This window comes from Hydra viridissima, unplaced genomic scaffold (assembly GCF_058129835.1).
Source record: "Hydra viridissima isolate aposymbiotic clone 2 unplaced genomic scaffold, HvirCarnegie_v1 scaffold_5, whole genome shotgun sequence".
Lineage (NCBI taxonomy): Eukaryota > Metazoa > Cnidaria > Hydrozoa > Anthoathecata > Hydridae > Hydra > Hydra viridissima.
In genome coordinates, this window is record NW_028324304.1 from 18942809 (window position 1) to 18948445 (window position 5637).

Sequence of the window (5637 nt, forward strand, 5' to 3'; positions counted from 1 at the left end):
CGGAATTACAATTATAAAGTTGAAGACTTTTTATGTTAAGGTATATATATATATACATATATATATATATATATATATATATATATATATATATATATATATATATATATATATATATATATATATATATATATATATATATATGTATATATATATATGTATATGTATGTATGTATGTATAATGTTTTGTTGGCGCTTAGAAAAAAATATGACCCAGAATAAATACTTGCTGTACAGTCATGTACTTGTATCAGTCTTTAATTTGCGTTGATACTTGAAATATGTTTTTATTAACTATTGTTTGAGCTGTAGGTTCGAACCTGATACCGACGATAATCAAGTTTTAAAATCAGTCCGTAAAATAAAAGCATTGCCTATTAAGACCCTATTTTCATTTGTTGCTAACACAAATAAGTTTGTTTGTTTGATGTGCCCGGAGAATGGAAACCTTGTGTGTGGGCCTGAACCAAATCTGCGAAAACATATTTTCCACATTCATAAAAAATCTTAGTACCTATACGATTCTCAAAAAAATATACTTGTTCAAGATTAATTAGTTGGGATGCTGAACAAAGATGAAATAGATAAAGCCGTAATAAATTGCATTATTCAAAAAGGCTGTCCTTTTAACAATTTTCATAAACCTGGTATGCAACGCCTTCTAAACATTCTTGCTCCACTTTACCAACCGCCTCATTGAAAGAAAATAGCAAAGCGATTTAGAAAGCAATATTATCAACAAAGTTACCAATATTGCTCAAGCAACCGATTTGTGAAAAAATAGGGTTGGATCCTACTGGCTTTGCATAACAGCACATTATTTAACAAAGAAGTTTAAATACAAATAAAATATAGTTTGCTTTCGTAGATTTTACGGAAGACAATTAAGTAGTAGACTTACAGCATTCGTGCAAAAAGAAATTGCTAAACTTGATATTGATACTAAAGTTATTTCAATAACAACAGACAATGCTGAAGATATTAAAAAGGCGATGGGATCTATTTCTTTACGGGTTTTATTCGTTTGTCTTAACTTAAATCTCGTTTTAAATCATGGAATAAAGTTGTGGGCCAAACAATCACAGAACTTATTACAGGTAAAGGGATCTCAAAATGTTAGGTGTTTTTAAAGATTTTGTTAAGCCCCAAATATTTGAGCATATACTTTGTTTTTACTTTTGAGAGTTGAAAAAATACTCCTGCTAGATTGCCAAAAAATTTAAGTAGTTTTTAATACAATTTTCATATGCCTTTAGATAAATATTTAGGGCATGCTTTTTTCGTTAGGGACATCAGAATGTCAGGTTTAATAATAGGTAGTATTGTTGCCAATATTGCTTAGTTAATCATGAATTTCAGCATATATTATTTATTTTCAATGCTGAATATATTTTTAAACGTTTTGTTCACTTATCTTTTATACTTTTTGCATTCCACTACACAATGCTAGGTTAAGGGACCTCAAAACGCTTGGTTAATGAAAGCTAATTAGCGTATAAAAAAAAAGTTGTTTGCATTCAGTTTCTTCTCGACATTATGAAATGAATATTCTGCTTATAGTTTTGTCACAAAACCTCATTCAAAACACACTTTAGTGTGTTTTCTTTGTTTGCTTTTGAAAAAATGAATTAAACTAAAGTGCAATTACTAAAGTAAAGTGCAAGTACAAAAGTGTGTTTTGATATTCCTTTCAGTAAAGAATAAATAAGAAATGGGAAAGTCCTTTAGAATTAAACCAACAAGCAAATCAAGATGCAATGTTCTAAGAGATGTCATAATAATGAAAAGTAAGCAGTTATAGGAAGCAGTTGAGTGGTGCCGAATCAACAATAAACGTGGTTGGGCCACAATCAATTCAGGAAAGTTTCCACTAATTAAAGATCTTAGAACAATTTATAAACGAATTGATGGTATCATTGTAACTGGAAACGAGAAGGAATATTGTTCAATTTTTACAAAAGATGAAGAAGAGTCGTTAGTCTCTTATATAAGAAACAAGAATAGGTAATATCTACACAAAATTAAGAAATGAAAAATTTTTTTTATAAACTGTTGTAAACTGTAATAAAATCCTGGTTTTTTAATATTGTTCATTTAGAAAAAAAAACTTACACTATTTAGTTTTCTTGTATTATTATTTCAATAATAAATTTAGGTGCCTCCAAGGTTTGAACAAGTCGGAGTTGACAAGGATAATGTTAAACGTTTTGGAAGTAAGAAAGCAAGCCTGTAGAAACCTTCGTGGACGTCAGATCACTAAGCTATCACCAAATGCTCAACGAGCACTCCGAACAAAGAAGCTTAGCAAGTCCTTTTGGAAGCGTTGGGATGCAAAATATCAAAAGTACATAACCAAAAAGAGACAAGGAACTGTATCCATAAATCGTGCCCTTAACTGCACAAAAGCAATGGCATGTAAACACCTCAACGAATAAGCTGAAGATCTTATAAAATATAATATTTTCAGTGATGCAAATCAATTAGAAACAGGTGTATGGCAGGGATATATAAATACCACTTGAATTTACAATCATGATGAAACCCCCCAGTTTATAAACTATGGAGTTGATGGTACTCCAAATGGTTTAGTATATGCTGGAAGAGGGGAAAGTTGTCAAAAGATGATAAGAGAAAATAGAGAATGCGTAACTATACATCTTTTTGTTTCCTTTGGAGGAGATATAGCAATGTGCCAAATCATATTCAAGGGAAAAGGGATTAGTGCCCACATGGCTCCGAAAGAAGCAGTTATACGTATTCCAAATCTTCTAATCTCCACAAATGAGAGTGGAAGCCAGGATCACAGTACACTTCTAAGTGCATATCAAATGTTTGACCAATTTTTAGAAAAAAACAATATAAAACGGCCTGTTGTTGTCGTATCTGATGGTCACTCTTCAAGATTTGATAGTGATGTATTGACATTCCTAAGAAGCAAAAATATTAGACTTTTCATCACTCCACCTGATACAACTGGCGTTACTTAGCTCCTTATTCAAACAATCAGCAACTGCACTCTGAATACAGAAGTGCTAAATTTGTACTTTATTCTCCGTTTATGACAATCAACAGAGAAAGTTTCATGAATATACTTGCAGAGTTATGGCCAGAGTGGGCATCAAAACAAACAATCATAAATGCAGGTAAAAAAGTTGGCATTTCAAGCGGAGGACTTAGTGTTAAGTGGATGCAGGAAGATAAGTTTTTACGAGCTGTGTATTCATGAAAATACCGAAAAAGATCATATATCAACAGCAGTAACAGTTTCATCTCCAAAAGATGTTCGCTGTGGCTCAGCAAGATATTGGAAACATAAATACGAAAGTGCCTTGGAAGCTTATCAAACAGTATCTGATAAATCAATATCACTGGAAGAAATACCTAACTTGTTGCCAGTAACCAAAGTAACACCTAAATTGAAAAAAGAAAATGTTAGAGTTACCCAGGTTCACGGCTCAATGGAGGGGGAAAAAATATTGGAAACGGTTTCTTTAATCAAGGAAGACAAAGCCAAAAAGGAGAAAGCAAATAAAGAAAGGAAATCCAAGCTACAACAACAAATTGAGGCATTCTATAAATGTAAGGAAGAGTGTACATGTGGAAAGAATGTTAGCGCAGCAAATAAACTTCGAGAATGCTCGTGTTGTCATAATGTTTTGAAATCTACATATAGTAAAGCATCATGCCGAGGTAAAACAGGCTTGATGCTGTACTACATGTAGATTTCATAGGACCCAAAAAATGCCTTCACTTTGAGTCTGATGAATATAAAATTGAAAACTTCATTCCTATAACTGATTTAATCTAGAATACAACCTAGCGTTCTCTATTCGCCTCTTTTTGAATTAAAGTTTACCTGGATCTTACTTTTGTATTTTTTGTTCATTACATTTTTTTTAAGTTGGTTAATGCTATTAAAAAAAAAAAGTAATAAAAAGTAATAACTAAAGTTTGTTATATAGTTTTTGATTTGGTACCTCAAAACGTTAGGTGCAGCACCTCAAAATGCTAGGTATTTAAAAAAGCGATTTTAAAAAAATTGGATTTATTCTGCGCACGCATCTTTTTAGCATTGTTTTTGGAGTCTTAAGGCAACATTTCTGATAAGGTTCTGCAAACTTATTTTCAAAAGGGATTGAATTATTTAAAATTATTTTTAAAAAAATAAGTTTATTGCTTATAGACTATTTTCAACGTCTTCGTAATTTAGATTATTTTGTAAGGATTATCTGTAATATTTTTTTGTTTATGACTTAACATTATATTCTTTAATTAGATTATTCAACGCTTTTAAAATTTAATTAAAAAAATCGAGTTCCATGTTGGTTTAATTCAAACCTGACATTCTGAGGTCCCACTACATTCTGAGGTCCTTTTACCTGTAGATGGTACATCAGATATCGACGAGGATCTTATTTATTACAATAACTACAATCAAAGCGATATCGAGTCTTATAAAAATATATCGTCAGATGAACAGCTTGAAATGTACGATGTAAAGAATCAAGTAGAAAATGCGTGTACTTATGACACGGAAAACATGAGCTCGGATAATGATAAAAGTAGCGAGTAGGAAGAAGCATCAACAGATGAAATTGTTAATTAGCAATTTAACTATTTTTTTAATTCATCGTATTATTTAGGTTAAGAAAAACTTTAGCTCATGTTAAAAGATGATCAACTTTTTTTTACATCAAAATAAGTAAAAGTACCATCCTTATTGCAAATGCTTATAATGATTATCTACTGGCACCGGAAGCGATGATCGTACCTGGGTCTTCAATTAATTACTATGAATATAGTTTGGTAAATGAACTACCTAGTGTGCATAAATTGTCCGCAATACGTTTTACGGACGTCACACGGACATCTTACGGACTTACGGACGTTTTACGGAAGTCCAACGGACGTCATTTCGACAATGGATGCCCACTGGATAGAGGGTTAGTTCATCAAACGCATGAAGATTAGCGAAACGGAGCGATATGTTATACATTATAGAAACCTTAAGTTTTATCAAACACAGGGGTATGCGTGTTACAAAAATCCATCGAGCGGTCTGTTTCAGGTAGACGGCATGGATGACACCATATATTAAGCTGAATACTAATCTAAGTTTTGAAGAGAAGTTTTCCAAGCTCTAATGTTATGATGAACAACTCAGTCTTTTGGTAAACGATGGAAATCTTCGCAAGGATAATAGGGTTGACCGTCCGCAATTGTGAAATAATAATCCGCGGTGTGAGATAAATAAGATGCGCCACCAGGTTACGATCCCGGCTTAACTGTCGCGCATGATATTTAGTTAAGCATCCTTAAGTATCCTTGTATATCAAAAGTATCCATGATTTATCCAAATGTTTGATGTTAAAATCCCGAGGTCTGGAAAATATTTTAAAAATTTTGGTGACACTTTTAATACTTAATGTACGAGTTTTGGGAAAGCAATCATTAGGCTAGTATACTATACACCAACTACTTGTTGATAAAGGTTGAGGCTAAAGATGCCTATAAAGATAAGCAGGTGCACTCGGAAGATTATGATTTCACCAAGTACACAGTTGAGAGGAAAAATTCGAATTAAATTTCAAGTCGTTTGCTAATTTTTTGTTTGATTGGTTGCAAAACCGTAATGCT

The 5637-nt window shown here is 32.2% G+C and overlaps 1 pseudogene; it reads left to right on the forward strand.

Moving 5' to 3' along the window:
- The first annotated feature begins 2393 nt into the window (after positions 1-2393).
- Positions 2394-3722, forward strand: LOC149889173 (uncharacterized; annotated as a pseudogene).
- The last annotated feature ends 1915 nt before the right edge of the window (positions 3723-5637 follow it).